Here is a 16,448-nt window from a genome sequence, read left to right as displayed (position 1 = left end):
ATGCTGACTTTCACCAAAGTTTCTTTCAAAGGTGCTTCTATATGGCTTTCTTTATATAATTGAAATCCTGTAGAGCTGCTAAACATAATTAAAATGTAAAATGAACATATGATGGCAGATAACAAAATGAAGTGTGCTGAGTAGAAATGGTCAAAAAAATCCAGCCTAAAAAAGTCTTCTGCACAACGTTGTTGAAGATAAAATGGAAGGACTAAAAGGACTTGGTAGAAAAAGGATGCAAATGACTGATGACAATGAGAAATACTGAATTTGATCTTGTGGTTAGATCATGCTGACCTTCACCAAAACTTCTATCAGAGGTGCTCCTATGGCTTTGTTCTATATAATCAAAATCTTGTGGAGCTGCTTATTCTAAAAAAAATAAAATATAATATGAGCATAGGGATGTCTGATGACAAATTAGGGGCTGAGTAGAGTGGTCGAAAAGAAACCCTGCCTTAAAAGCAGTGTCTTTTGCACAACGTTGTTGCAGATAAAACAGAAGGACTAAAAGGACTTGGTAGAAAAAGGATGCATATGACTGCTGGTGATAAGAAATACTGAATTTGATTTTGTGGTTGGAACATGATGACCTTCACCAAAGCTTCTATCAAAGGTGCTCCTATGGCTTTCCTTATATAATCGAAATCTTGTAGAGCTGCCAATTCTAAAAACAATTAAAATATAAAATCAGCATAGGATGTCCGATGACAGAATTAGAGACTGAGTAGAATGGGCGAAAAAGAAGCCCAGCCCAAAATGAAGTGCCTTCTGCACAACGTTGTTGAAGATAAAATGGAAGGACTAAAAGGAGTTGGTAGAAAAGGATGCATATATGATGATGACGAGAAATACTGAATTGATCTTGTGGTTGGACTTGGAACATGCTGACCTTCGCCAAAGCTTCTATCATAGGTGCTTCCAGGCTTTCTTTATATAATCGAAATCTTGTAGATCTGCCACTTCTAAAAACAATTAAATATAAAATGAAAATAGGGTGACAGATAACAGAATGAGGTGCTGAGTAGAATGGGCAAAAAAGCCCAGCCTAAAAAGCAGTGCCTTCTGCACCACGTTGTGTTGAAGATAAAATGGAAGGACTGAAAGTACTTGGTAGAAAAAGGATGCATATGACTGATGACGATGAGAAATACTGAATTTGATCTTGTGGTTAGATCATGCTGACCTTTTACCACCAAAGCTTCCATCAGAGGTGCTCCTATGGCTTTCTAAAAATACTTAAAATGGAAGGAGAAAAGGGATGCACATGACTGATGATTACGCAAAACGAGAATATACAGGGTGTATCACCTGACCCAGAACAACACCTGAAGCAGGAATTTGAAAAGAAAAATGTCTACAATTGTTCAAAAAACGTGAATGGTAATGAAATAATGGTCGTAAGTGGTGCTCTCACACCATGAACCTGCCCTTCGGACAGACGACTATTTATTATTATAAGAATTACATTTTGAACTTGTAAACGACTAGATAGAAATACTTGCTTGAATTTACAGATCTGAACTATAATAGATTTTTAATAGTTGAAAAACATAATTTGATTTTAATTATAAATTATTTGAAAAGATAATTTGTTCTTATATGCCCGAATTTTATAATCGCTCAAAAAAATATGATGATGGCAGCAAAAGAATGTATACGCATTTTATCTTGCTTAAATTAACAATGTTTGAGTATGTTAATATTAATAAAACAAAAAAATACTACTAAGCAATGAGTCCTAATATGAATGCTCTGTTTGTAAATATTCCAATTTTTACCGGAACTTGTTACTGAAGCGCTATAAATCGATGGCTCCGAAGAACTTATAGTTGCTTCTTTTTCAAACTCGCCAGGAATCTCTAACTTTCTTCGGAGATTTTTTTAGCAGGTTCCTCTGCTAAAATATCTGCTTTTCCTTCGATTTCTTCACCATCTTCGGCAGTTTCTTCTTCAATTTCTTCAAGTTCTTGTATTTCTTCAAGCATACTTCGTTTTTGTCTTCTAACTTCTTTCTTCTCTAATATGATAAAATGATTATTTGTTATTTTTTTAATAATTTAGAAATCAAAATTATAGAATATTTAAAAGAAATATACCTTCCGATGCATTGTTGCGACTTGTTCAAGCGAAGAAGATGGTCGCTTTACTTTCATTAACTCTAAAAATTATAATTAAAGTTTTTTTTATTATGTAATAAGTTTTACATCTGTACCTAAAATGTAGATTAAAGAAAAATGAATTTAAAAATATAAAATCTTTTAATAATTGTCAGAGATTTTGAAAACTGTTGCATATTAATGTAACATAAATTTTTTAATCATGCTCTACTAGAATTGTCGCGTAGAGGGTAATCCTGGAAATGGCTTTTTAATTTATTATATTTTACATATAATTGATGTATGGAAAATTGTTTTTCTATTAAAATATTTTAAATAAATTCTGGTAAAAGCTTGTTTAAAATTTTGTGCATAATCTAATATTACCACCATTTAAGAGTAATGATTCCTAATTAAATAGCAACTTATAAATGATCAGTGTAACCGTAACCTTGTTGATTTTCAACTTCCATCTGCATTTTCTCTTCGAGTTCTCTGAGTTTATTTCGCAATTCCTCAGCTTCTTCACCTGTAGCAGTTTCTAGAGCTAATCGTATGTTTTCCATATCAGACTGATATAAGTCCATAACAACACTAGACATTTCTGCCGATATTCTTTCCAATTCGTGAATAGAATGTTCTCCTGATATGGCCTCTTTAATCAAATGAAAATGAAATTTATCAAACAGTAAATAAGTTATCTTTTTTTTTCAATTACTCATTAGAATATTTATTTAGTTTGAAAATAAAAATTATATATTATTTGAATTTGTTCATGATAAATTTAAATTATATAAATTTATACCCTCTTTCATTTCTTGTAAATCTTTAAGTTGATTGAGCATTGCTAAACGTTCTCTAGCCGTATCTTCGTCAATTTCGCCTCGTGCAAGAGCTGCCTATAAGAATATTTTTATTTATACATGGATATTATATATATATATATATATATATATATATATATAAATTAAGTCATAAACAACTCTTTTTAAATTTCTTCTTTCTCGAAGTTTTTAGGCATACAATTGCATAAAACTTACACTGGAACTATCACATTGATTCTATATACACCTAATTTAACGTGTTTTATGTTGAGAGTCCTTAAATCTAAAGTCAGTTTAAATTTACTTCTCTCAATTTACTACTCTATTTCTTACTCTCACATTGTTTTTGGAGTTCTCTCCATCTCTTAACCGCAATTTAAAATTTCTTTATCTTCTTATAAAAACATTTTTCTTCAATATAGTATCCTCACCGTTTCCAATATATTTTTGCTCATTACTTTGTCGTTTATAGAAAATAATCCCAAACATTTCAATTTATCTTCAATGTCAAATTCTTATTACAAGACAAGAAACTTAAGAATTGAAGCACCAGTATTTAAACTTGCAACGTCTTTTTAGTCAATTGACGGATTTGGAATACAACTTTTTAACTTACTACCACTTCACATTCGAAAATTAATGATCATAAATTCTACAATACCATAGTATAGTTCCTAAAATCTCAATCTTTCTATAATATTTCAAAATTTGTTACTTTTGATATTAAACAATACTTTGCTAACCAATGATAATATAGTAATCATCTGCCTCTCATTCATATCATTTTCCCTAAATTTTATTATTTAATAAATTTTACTAGCTTTGACCACATAAGATATCTTTTATTCAATTAAATTATTGGTATATTTCTTTTTTTTATACTGAGCTTTTTTCTTTTTGCAGATCCACATTAGAATAACATTGACGCAGCAGATTGATTCAAATTTTTTTCTATCAGCAACTGTCGACATTGTATTGAAAATTTTTCTAGGACTAGACCTTTTAATGATGTCCAAAACAAAATATTAAATTGTACATCTTATACTAATATTTGTTATCTTATACTATTATTTATCTAAACTGTTTCTGTTAGTCACAACTAAACATATCTAATTTTTATTTTCATTCCAGACATGGTATGAACTCGAATCGCCTGACTAGCGGTTTCATGATCCCCGTCATATATTTTTTTTGCTCATACTTTGATAAACTATGTCTGGAACATAGCTCTGTACGGATCTGAGACATGGACTCTATGGAAGGCCGACAAAAAAGAAGATGAAATGGCTAGACAAAGTAACAAATAAAGTTCTGAGAAGAGTGGACAAAGAAAGGACTCTACTGAGCACGATTCTGAAAAGGAGAGGAGCTATTCCCCAAAAAGAATGACTTCTACAAATTTCATAAGATCATACCCTGAAAGGTAAAATAAGACTAAAAGGATTGGAAAGAAAAAGAATGCAGATGGATTAACTATTACGCGACAAGAGAAAATACAGAGAATTAAAATCCGAAGCATGAAAGTAGAAGTTAGGAAAGAAATATTCATAATACCGAATAAAAAATGACTAATGATAAAAATTATGCTCTTATACCTTTGGGGAGACAATTATTTATTATTTATTAATATATATATATATATATATATATATATATATATATATATATATTTTGTGTTGTATTACGCGTTATGCTCAATGTATACCTCGATGTCATTAATTTGTGCTTCCACCGATTCTGGACTAGACCAAGTTGTGAACAATTGCCTTAAAGTTATCCTTTTGAGTCGAAGTTGTTCGACGAGAGTTTTGTGTTCTTGGATGGTCATCTCCAGACCAATTTCCATATTCTCGATTCGTTCGCATAGTCTGTCAATTGATCCGATGGCTTCCTGCAGTTTTTTTTTCTCCTCAAATTCTGAAATTGAGGATGAATTGAATAATTTGAAATTTAAGGAAAATCAATTAATTTATATAAAACAAATTGAATAAAATTTAATAAAGGGTATGATCTTATAAAACTGTCGTAAACACCTTTCCTCTTTATTTGTAATAAAATTTCAAATATATTTTTATTGTTGAAATTGTAATCTATGCTAATCAAATCTGATGATATAATAAATTGATATTATACTTATTTGAAGTTTTGATTAACAAAAATAAATTATAACAAAAAAAATTATACTAATTTTTTAATTGGTCTTTGTCCGACTAGTAGGTAATAAAATAATAAATAATCCGACAGTTCATTTTTAATATATTAACGATAAATAAAAATTGTATCCTAGGCGCCAAAAGTTATGTCAAATTCTGATTAAGTTGATTAAGTTCTTTATAAACAGTTACGTATTGTTAGATATTACATAGGACTTGAGCTCATGACTTCAGTTTAGTAAATTTTAGTAAATTCTTAGAGAATTTTTATCATATTTTCAACTAACTTTTATGCAAGAAATACTCGCTTTAAAAAGCTCCTCAGACATTACATTCAGCTGACTATGAATTTTCATAATAAGCGCGTATAATTCACCTCGCGCGCGGAATAAACTCTGAATGTATAGAATGAATTTATAACATTTAATAAACTGTCGTCGTTATAGTTTCAAACAAAATCTTGCTATATAAAAGCATTACATTTTGCTGTTGTAAAGATTGTGTGAATGTCTTGTGCTCTAAATCAATATAAATCAAACGTGGATTTTTATTTAACATTATCACCGCGATTTTGCAATTTATTTCTATTATATAAAAAAATAACTATTTAAACATAATTTACTAAATTAAATAATTGCTCGTTGTTTTTAAACCCATACTTGGATTAAATACACTGAAGATAATCAAAATTTAAGTATTAAATTCGAACCTTGTTCATGATCTGTTTCTTCTTCAGTCTTCAATAATTTTCTAACAGCTTCTTCAACTTCTAGTAAATCTAGCGAAACTGCCGAGTGGGTTTTTGATTTTCCGAACATTTTTTCCAACTTTTCTTCTGTCATTTTTATAACTATTTATATACAAAAAAGAATTAAATTTTACAACAAAGATTTGTCAAAATAAAATTTCTAATAAGAATTTAAATTTGTTTTATGCTACATGCGTTTAAAATAAACTTTTAACGAAAATTATTAAAATATATATTTATTTATATTAGAATTTGAAAAAGTGATAAATAATTCATTTGTTTTAAGTCATCTTCAAACGTAGTGATATATTTACAACGTAGTGCAAGTTGAACTCCTACAAAAGACAATTTCTTAGAAGGTAAAACATAGCAAAATATATTACAAAAACAGAACATTATTTTCAAGAATAGTTAAATATTATATATTATTATATAGTTATAATACTTAGCAGTTGTACTTAATTAGTATTGATACATTATATTATTTATTAGTTGTAACAGACAGGGCCGTTCCTGGTCAGCGTGCAGTGCGAGGCGGCCGAGGGGCGGCCAAATAGAAAAAAACAACAAATTCAAAGGCGGACATAACAAAAAGTGGTCGTAATAAATAGCTGTCGCATTAAAAGCCTACTGAATTAAAAGGCGGCCAACTCATTTGCTGCCGTATTGAAAGTCTGCTGTATATATCTGAAAAACCACCGTAGTAAAAATCAGCCAAAATAGGCCGTATTTAATGCGAGATCGAATCAAAAACAGGCAATTCTAAGCTCTGTTCACATATAATTTTTAAGCGTATAAACTTGGTGTAAGTGGCAAGTTGCGTGAACTCTCCAACATGTGTAAATGATCTACTTAAATATAAAAAATATAAAAATATAAAAATATATTAATTCAAGAGTACATTGCAATGTGAAAAACTATCGCAATTCTTGCCTGTTCATGTTCGTTCGTTAGGAGTGAATGCACCTTCATGTGCATTCATACCATCATAGAACATCTTTTGACATTTTTGTACCTGAGAAATGTATGGGTACTAGCAGTCCATGTATATAAGGTCTATGGTTAAAACAGGTAAAATAATAGGAGGGAATTGGCAAAGCGGGCGCTGAGGATCCCTGGTAATAATGTATATTAAATTATTACTAAGAAAAATGTAATTTAGATATTATAATTACAAAAAACCTATTAAAATATAATACAAAATTATAAAAATTGTAGGCAACATTATTGGAACAACTAGCAAAAATCCAAGGTAGTATTGTACTTTTACCGCGGATACTATATACGAGGGGCATGTAAAAAATAAGGTTCCCAACGCTGTACACTCGCCGCGCGAGATACTAGGGGAAATCCGGCTACACCATTTTCATTGTTGATCCTTGCCACTCCATTCCAACTATCTGGAAGATCACTGCAAAGCTTAGTGCCAATCTAACAGCCATCCGCGATGGAGCGCTCAATCGCCGTCAACGCCAGGTGTGAAATCCGTTCAGTAATTCGATTTTTAAACGCGAAGAAGCTTACACCTACTGAAATTCAAGACAGTTGGAAGAAGTTTATGGCAAAACTTGCATCAACGTCCAGCACGTCCTCAAATCGTGCAGGGAGTTCTCCGAAGGACGCACAGACGTTTACGACGAACAAATGAGCGGGAGGCCATCGAGTTTTTGGACCGAAAATGTGTCTTGCTTGCCGAGTTAAAGCTTAAAGGGTCCGCTATAAATTCGGACAAGTACTGCGGGACACTAACAAAACTTAAAAAAGCCATCCAAAATCGAAATGGAAAACTCCTCAGAAAAAATGCGTTGAAAGATCTGGCGACTATGTAGAAAAATAGTTTCAAATACAAGCTTTCCGATGGTATACACATTTATTGCAATAAAACATGCCTCAGCCCTGAAAAAAATGTGGGAACCCTATTTTTTACATGACCCTCGTATTAATTTTTTCTGAATTTGTTGTACCGTTTAAAAGACGGTACAGAAGAGTTCATCATTTTATTTAAAGCAATTAAGAACATTTAACATCACTCATATTGATGTATATGCATTTTGGTGTGAAGAGTAATTTAAAGTTACTATTTATAGGTAAACTGTATATATTAGTAGTGGATTGTAAAAAATTGTAGACGTGGGTACAAGACAACGTCTGTCGGATCATCTAGTATATATATTAAAATTTAATTTATTTTTTATGTAATTTATTTATCGACATCCAGGTAGAATTTTCCCAACGTTGTATTCTCCTCAGGAAATTATTTTCTCCATTCGCCTTTAAAGTATATGACGTTCAACAGCACCATAAACATCCGCTGGAGCAAAATAAATTTGTCAATATGTGATCAAATAAAAATCAATTTTATTAAAAAATTACCACCTACTGTGGTTGACCAATTCCGTGATGTGTCCCCCAGGGGCGTAGCGTGCATTGTCGGGGCCCCGTATCAAAATTTCTTTGGGGGCTCCCTAAAGCAGGGCAGAATTTTCTCTTTTTTTAAATAAATATTTGCTTATCATCAATATTCATGTATCTCTTTTCCAAAACAAACGTTACAAACGATTCAAATTCAACCTACACATTTATTAAATCATTTATAGCTTAGTTTTTGATAAAGTTTCTGCTTCTATGAACAATAATGATCTGACTTCCTGTATCATAGAAGAATTTAACTTGCCGAAAGAAATGTTTATATTTTTTGCCAGAAAATGTTTGTTTACAAAGATAGGCTGAGCCGATTCCTCGAAATTAGGAAAAGAGTGCTAAAATTTTCGCCCTCGTTTCAAAATCAAGAACTGTTCGGAATATATCCCCCGGACCTCTTTATCTTTTAAAAAAATCAAAAAAATTTGGAATAAATCTAAATTCTTATTGATTGTGTCGATACACATATCAGGATATACAGGCAAAGTTCTCTAAGGCTTACAACTAATTAGCTAATTTTTTATCAGTTTTATTTTTGAAAAACTTCTTTCAGCATTTGCGGTTGCAACTGGCAAATTGTATGCAAAAATTACTTCGGGAAAATTGTAAGCAAAAGTATTGATTTTTGGCAGCAATATAATAAATATTGAATTTCATATTTTAAACATATTTTTAGAGAGTTTATAATTGGTTATAAAAATTAACAGAGATGATCTGATCTTACTGTATTTAGACGAAAGTTTCATGAAGACAGGAGTTTTTCTAAATGACTCTAGTTGTAATTATTCGAACATACCAATTAAGTCAAAGTCTCTGATCTTTGTTCAGTTTGAGAAATTAATATGTACAATTAGCAATGGTACGAGGTCTGTTCAAAAAGTACCCGGAATTTTCGTTTTTTCAAAAAAATATTTATTTATTCGTCTACATTAATGTGGTCCCCTTCAAAGTAGTCCCCCCCAGATATAATACACTTATGCCAGCGTTTTTTCCAATTTTCGAAGCACCCTTGATATTCACTTTTTTATATGTCCTTGAGCACTCTCAGCGATTTTCTTCAATCGAGGAAAACCGCCGTCCTTTCATGGGTCTCTTCAACTTTGGGAATAGGAAAAAGTCACACGGAGCCATATCTGGTGAATTTTTGCACTTTGCAACACTTTATTTCATTTTTTACGCAAAATTTAATACAAATTCTTTGACTTTTCAATTCTTCCATTGTAAAAATCGCCGAGCTCAGAAAAACACGTCGAACCTTAGCGACTACCACAGACAAAGTAAACAGTGAATATAGCTGAAAATTTCATCATACTTTAGGGGCATGTATACCAACACAATAAAAAAAAAATTTTGACAATCAGACACTCCAGACCCGCGAAATTTAATTATTAGTAATTCCGGGTACTTTTTGAACACACCTCGTATATGTTGAGTTTGAAATAAGATTACAGGTTGCTATAATTTGCTTTTTGTTTTTGAAAACAGTCCTTTGCGTTCCATTCCTTTGCTAATTTTTCGAGACATTTAGCAAACTGCTGAATTAATTTTAACTTTTTAATTTGCACAAAATGCTAGTTTTCTATTCTATCGCGATTCGCAACCCTCTAAAGTTATATTTTTACATTCTACACGCTCATGTTTTATTCGAAATTAAATTTAGTTGCAATTCATGATTATTTTAACTTTTGTTATTTGTGAAATAAGATAAAAATTCGTAATATTCTATTAATATTACTACACTTTAAAATAATAATTTTACATTTCCCGCTTTCTTTTTTAATGACGTTAAATTTTATTGAACAAATTTTGCACGATTAATTCGCTTTTTGTGAAATATTTTTTAACTTCCCGTAGGGTAAGTTATTGTAATGGGCCGAAAATCGGAATTGAAAATTTTTACATTTCTCGACGTTTTGAAGGTTTCTGAACATTTTGGCATACCTTAGAAAATATGGATGTGTGTGTGTGTGTGTGTGAGTGTGTATGTATGTATGGATACAAATTTCCAGTCACGTTTCTGGGCGCACGGATCAACCGGTTTGAATGGTTCAAAAAACATTCGATTTCTATCGATAGGGAAAAGAACTGATTAGCTTTTGGCCAAGGCAGGCCCAGCCATTTCGAAGATACGGAGCTAAATATGTAAAAAATGCCAGTTTTTGAGAGAACTAAGCGTCCGATTTGAATGATTCAAAGAACTTTCTGCTTGTCTTAACAAAATAATTGATTCTGGAAAAAAAAATTGTTTCATTTTTTTTTTTTTAATTTTTTGTGTATCGAAAATAATTCAGATTTTATTTTCAATTCTGACTATAGTTCTAATATACTTTAAACAAATAATTTCAACTTTGCAATTCAGTTTAAATAATTCTTATAAATATTAGACAATGTTACAATATTTATAATAATCTATTTGAAAGCATTCAGTATTCCTCGAACATTTCGTTACGGTACGGGAAGTTCCAGCAATTTGCCTTAAAGCACGATGCCACCCACCCGACTATTTTTTATTAATGTTTGCTTACGGACGTTGGTGGCCCCCCAGGCCCGGGGGCCCTTTATTTTTGATACGGCTGATACGGCGGTAGTTACGTCCCTGGTGTCCACTTGTAACATTGGCGACCCACTGATTCATAATGGCAGCACTGTCGTATTTGGTGACAGTACCATCACTGTTATTTTTATTTATTCCATTTGTGAAATCTATAGATACGATATCCGAGTCGCAGAACATTTTGGCAATCGCGTTGAAGCGCTGCCTTGGCTGGATCATATGGGAAATGTAGATCCTGGTGTCGAAATCTAGATGGTAGGCAGGATTCTTGGCCTGGAGGAATAAATAGTAATGAAAATATAAATAATATTAACAACGTTTGAATGTATTCAGTGAATCTACAATTTTTCCTGCACGTTCCCCGTTGCTCTGGTAACTATCAGGAAGAAAGAATAGTCTCAAAATTTCCAACTTTTGTCTGATATTTTGGCCTGCAGTAATATAAATTTGATGAGAAATATATAATTATCTTTACAGGCATAAAAAAGCTAAAGTTATGCAACGTGTATTTAAACAAGATTTTAAATTTATGTATAGCATAGTATTACAGTGTGTATATATTTACTTGCGTTCTTATATATACCAAAAACTTTATAATGTTTGTGATGTGTATGTGTGTGTGTGTGTTTCGACATATATCTAGTATGATATTTTCACATTTCTAAAAATAAATTTTTAAATTTTCTATATTTTGAAAATGGGTTTTATTTTATTATGAACACCATTTAAGCTGTTTGAAGAATATTTTTATAATTAACAATTGTATACATAATTTTGAATTGTGTAGTTTATTATTATATATTATGATCGCAGTAAATTTAGATTTGGAACTTGTTTGATAAATGAAAATTTTGATTAAAGTTTTGTTTCATTGTAAAACTTATACTAACTGATCAAATCAATATGAAATCACATAGATTACTGTACCAATTTTTTTATAAAATTAATCTTAAGTAGTTATAAAATAATTAATTATTGAAATACACTTGTAAAAATTGTAATGATCAATTAAAATAATCATAAAATGTAAAAAGTAGTATTTATTATATGTTATTCATTTAATTGTTTTTCAACTTTGCAAAGGAGTGGTTTGTTTTCACTAGATAATTCAAATTGCTTATTTTGTGTTTTCTCACAGAATGTCATTTGATTTTGATTATTTAAAATAAACGAAATTTAAAGAAAAATGTAATATTAAACATTTTTTAAATTAATTTATATTTAACTTCCCGTAGGGCAAGTTATAGTAATCGCAAAAAAATCGAAAATGAAAATTTTTATATATCTTTACGTTTCAGAGGTTTCTGAACATTTTGGCATACCTTAGAAAAAATGGATGTATGTGTGTGTGTGTGTGTGTGTGTATGTATGTATGTATGTGTGTGTATGTATGTGCGGATACAAATTTTCGTCGACGATTTCGGGAACACGGATCAACCGATTTGAATAATTCAAAAAACATTCGATCCGTATTGATAAGGAGACGTGCTGATTAGTTTTTGGCAAAGGCAGGTCAAGCCGTTCCAAAGATACGGGGCAAAAAGTTCCGAAAACGGTAACTCAGTTTTTAAGAGAACGGAGCGTCCGATTTTAATAATTCAAAAAACATTTTATTTGTATTGACAAGATGAAGAATCGATACAACTTTCATGAAGGTAGGTCAAGCGGTTTCGGAGATATAGAGGAAAAAGTAAAAAAATGAGCCATTTGGCGATCAAAAATGATCATTAGACATATGCACAAATTATCAGACATTTTATAGAGATTTTAACAATAAGTATACATTTTGTTAACATTCCTATCGGTTCCGTACCAATGCTTATGCGTTAGACAGCGACGCGGCGCATACGCGCTTTATATTTTGTCCCTATGTAGTTAAAGCAGTACGATTGCTTTGAAAAAAAGTTCAGATCTTCCACAATATGTCAAAAAAAGAAAAAAAAAATTTCCAAAAAAAAAAAATTTTTTTAAAAAAAAAATTTTTTTTTACATTTTTTTTTTCAAAAAAAACTAATTTTTTGTCCAATTTATAGTTTCTCAAAAATCTTATTTTTTAAAAGTAATTTTTTTTCAAAAATGTTAATCGTTTTAAAAAAAAATAATAATTTTTGGTACGGGAAGTTCCAGCAATTTGCCTTAAGGCACGATGCCCTAATTGCCTTAAGACAGAATTCCACTTACAGCTAGTTTTCTTTTGACCTTGGTTTGATTTTATTATATTTCAGAATATTTAACCAACTCTACTCTCAATAAGTACACAGTAAGACTCTTTTGCGCTAACTTTGTTAGTTTACAAATGTTTTGTGGCTAGTTTGTATCATCATTAGTAATTTTATTGTAAACCAATAAGTTAAAACTTGAAAAAAAATTGTATGTTTGTATTTATATAATATTTACTGCTTCACGTGTTGCAGGAATGTAGAACTAAATTTTTTATCAAAATTTAAATGCAATTCCACTAAACTATTATGATTTTATTAGAAAATTGCTTTTGTTAATAAATTTCAAAATTATTCATATATATGAGTAATATATAAATAAAACAGTGAAAACTTGTCTGTATATTTAAAAATGTAAAAATATTTAACAAATTTTATACCTGAGAAAGGAAAAGCAAACAAGTGTACTGTAAAACACAGGTTAGTGAAAGAAAATAAAATTTATTCTACACCAAATTTATTTATTTCAATAACCAACGACTAATTCATTGCAGTGTAAATTTTTAGAGAGTTTATTAAAAGAATGGAATGTCGTTATTTAATTTATAAAACCGTTATTGTTAAAATTGAAGATTCAAATAACGTCGTTTCGATTTCAAAACAGAAGAGGCGTTCGAGTTTCTGAAACGCCATCTTCGACCGAGCGAACGTGCACGCTCTGCAGTCGCACGTCTACAAGTCTTTTGCACATCTATGCTTTGCGACGATAGGAGTTGGGAGAGGGAGTTGTCTATGGAGTTGTCATTGCTAGAGTTCATTTCCATCGTGGCGATTGCTGGAAGAACACAACCAGACGTCGTCGAACACGGACGAGCGGGCCTGACCCTTCGCTGCCTGTGGAGAACATGCGACCTGCGAGCGTCATATGGTACGTTGCACTTGTGCTAATTATATTTCTATTTGCGGATTCACTCGGATTTCATTTCGTGTTTTCGAGTTTTAAGATGTTTTAGATTTAATTAAAATCTTTTCTCATTGCTGTTTTTTTGTTTTGGAAAACGTGTGCTCGATTTATGTAGTTTTTGCTCAAGTCGTACTACTGTCTAAGACGTACGCCGGATACATTTTATCTAATTATTTTATTTTGCATCATTTGGTGCCCACTGTTAAATAAAACTACATACTATTATTTTGTTGACTGAACAAGAGTTCACAATTGAATGGCTGGCGGTCATTGTGCAGAAGAAATAATCGAAAGTGGTAGTAAAAAGTTGTGAAAGTAAAAAATGACTGATAATTCATTTTGAGAATTACTATGAGTACATTTATACGGATCGTTTAATTTGAAGTCTTATTTACATCATTACCATCTGCTAATTCACTTCAATTTATAGATCAGAAGTATTGTGTAAATTGGACCACAATCATCATGTCATTAAAAATTTTAAAGCAAAATTACTTTTCGATGAGAGCCATTTTTTATTTTCAATGCATAATTTTATTTCTTTTACTTGAAAAAAAGTTACAATTTGAACAACAAATTGACAAAGAATAGTTACAATTTGAATGGATATAAAGATGCAAATAAAGACTATTCTATGCTTCGCTGGAGCGCTGCATAGCACACGAAGACAACTTTGGTGACGCATCAACAATTACATTTAATAATGTATGTATAATCGACTAAATTCATAAATAATTTGTGTATTTTGCAGGTGCGGGTAGGTTTGCGTTTGCTGCTACCAGAGTCTTTCAGTTTTTATACGAACATTGTTACTGTGACGCTCTGAATGTGGTATTTATTGGAATTGCATTTGGCACGAATAGATTTATTAAGCGATGATTTTGTTCAAGATATTAATTGATCAATACTTTAGTTGTCACTATAACTTTTAGAAATTTAGAAAATCATTAATTGAATTTCATGATTCGAATGATCACGATATGTCTTGCATGTGGGTTAATTTATTAGTTGGGTAGCATCAGTAGTTTTATTATTAATAATAACAAATACTAATACACTAATCTATTTAACCATTGAAAAATAATGTGGTCGTTTGAATCATTTGAGATTATGCAATGTGGATTTGACATATTACATTAAATTATTGACATATTAAATTTTAATTTTCACTGTTTTCAATTAATTTTAATGCATTTCATATAAAACCAAGTGCAATTCTTAAACTGCTAGTAAATTTCTACATTCTATTTCTGATCATCAAGATAAAATCACATGGATATGGAGGCCACAAGATATCATATCAAGCAAATTGTTGAGTATCGAATGGCCAAGTATCGAATAAAATTGAATGCTGACTCACTTCACCGGGAATCGCTCTGAAAATAATTTAAAAAGTACGTTTTAATCCATAATCAGTATAAATGTGAACAATAAATAACATGTTTATTTTTTTTTCAGATACTTTCAACCACTGCTGCTCTGCTCACTGACCCCTTCACCAGGAATCGCTCTGAAAATAATTTAAAAAGTACGTTTTAATCCATAATCAGTATAAATGTGAACAATAAATAACATGTTTTTTTTCAGATACTTTCAACCACTGCTGCTCTGCTCACTGACCCCTTCACCAGGAATCGCTCTGAAAATAATTTAAAAAGTACGTTTTAATCCATAATCAGTATAAATGTGAACAATAAATAACATGCTTATTTTTTTTCAGGTCCTTTCAACCACTGCTGCTCTGCTCACTGACCCCTTCACCAGGAATCGCTCTGAAAATAATTTAAAAAGTACGTTTTTATCCATAATCAGTATAAATGTGAACAATAAATAACATGTTTATTTTTTTTCAAGGTCCTTGCAACTACTGCTCTGCACACTGACCCCTTCACGAGGAATCACTTTGAAAATAATCTAAAAAGTATGTTTTTATCCAAAATCAGTATAAATTTGAACAATAAAAAACATGTTCATTTTTTTTCAGGTCCTTACAACTACTGCTGCTCTGCACTCACTACTTCGCCAGGAATATTTCCAGAAACATTTTACCAGGTATGTGTTTATCCATACCAGCATAAATGGAAACATTCCTAAAATGTTTCTTTCTTTTTTGCAGATCTTCTCGATCCAACTATTACTGCCCTGAAGCTCTAACACGTGAATGACTCGCAAGTGGTTTTTTTTAATAACTGCCTATAATTATGCACGATTAACTTAACTCTTATTAACTCAATAACATGACTAACCTCACTAACTTAAGCAGTTATTATAAATACCACTTGTTGGGTTTTACTATGAAGATTTTACTGAGGTTGCTTGGAAGACGGGGGTGAATGATTAATCAGGTAATTTATTATTATAGTATATTTTATGAAACTTGTTACTAATTCATTATTTTTTATAGGGTAAACGACAACTTCAACCCAAGTGGTAAACTCTCAAGTTGCTCATGAGTGAGAACAATCATTTCATCTACTAATTATGCTGTCCGTCCGTCCGTCTTGTCACCAAAGAAGATGCCTACTG

At 31.0% G+C, this 16,448-nt stretch overlaps 1 long non-coding RNA gene across 3 annotated transcripts; it reads left to right on the top strand.

The window, feature by feature from the left end:
• Positions 1-13,770: 13,770 nt before the first annotated feature.
• LOC113373190 lies at positions 13,771-16,448 on the top strand. 3 transcript variants are annotated; one of them, XR_003366881.1, is made up of 9 exons: positions 13,771-13,886; positions 14,674-14,679; positions 15,185-15,316; positions 15,381-15,450; positions 15,510-15,579; positions 15,777-15,843; positions 15,907-15,974; positions 16,039-16,267; positions 16,327-16,448. It is a non-coding gene; the product is annotated as an uncharacterized LOC113373190 (long non-coding RNA). The 3 variants fall into 3 exon arrangements; XR_003366883.1 differs by lacking the exons at positions 15,777-15,843; positions 15,907-15,974; positions 16,039-16,267; positions 16,327-16,448 and adding an exon at positions 15,643-15,681; XR_003366882.1 differs by lacking the exons at positions 15,381-15,450; positions 15,510-15,579; positions 15,777-15,843; ... (1 more) ...; positions 16,039-16,267; positions 16,327-16,448 and adding an exon at positions 15,643-15,719.

This window comes from Ctenocephalides felis, unplaced genomic scaffold, assembly GCF_003426905.1.
Source record: "Ctenocephalides felis isolate EL2017-DRISC unplaced genomic scaffold, ASM342690v1 CF-g0.4_SCAFFOLD_01604, whole genome shotgun sequence".
In the NCBI taxonomy this organism is placed as follows: Eukaryota; Metazoa; Arthropoda; class Insecta; order Siphonaptera; family Pulicidae; genus Ctenocephalides; species Ctenocephalides felis.
The sequence above is the reverse complement of the archived record's forward strand: the minus strand, read 5'-3'. Positions and strand labels throughout refer to the sequence as shown.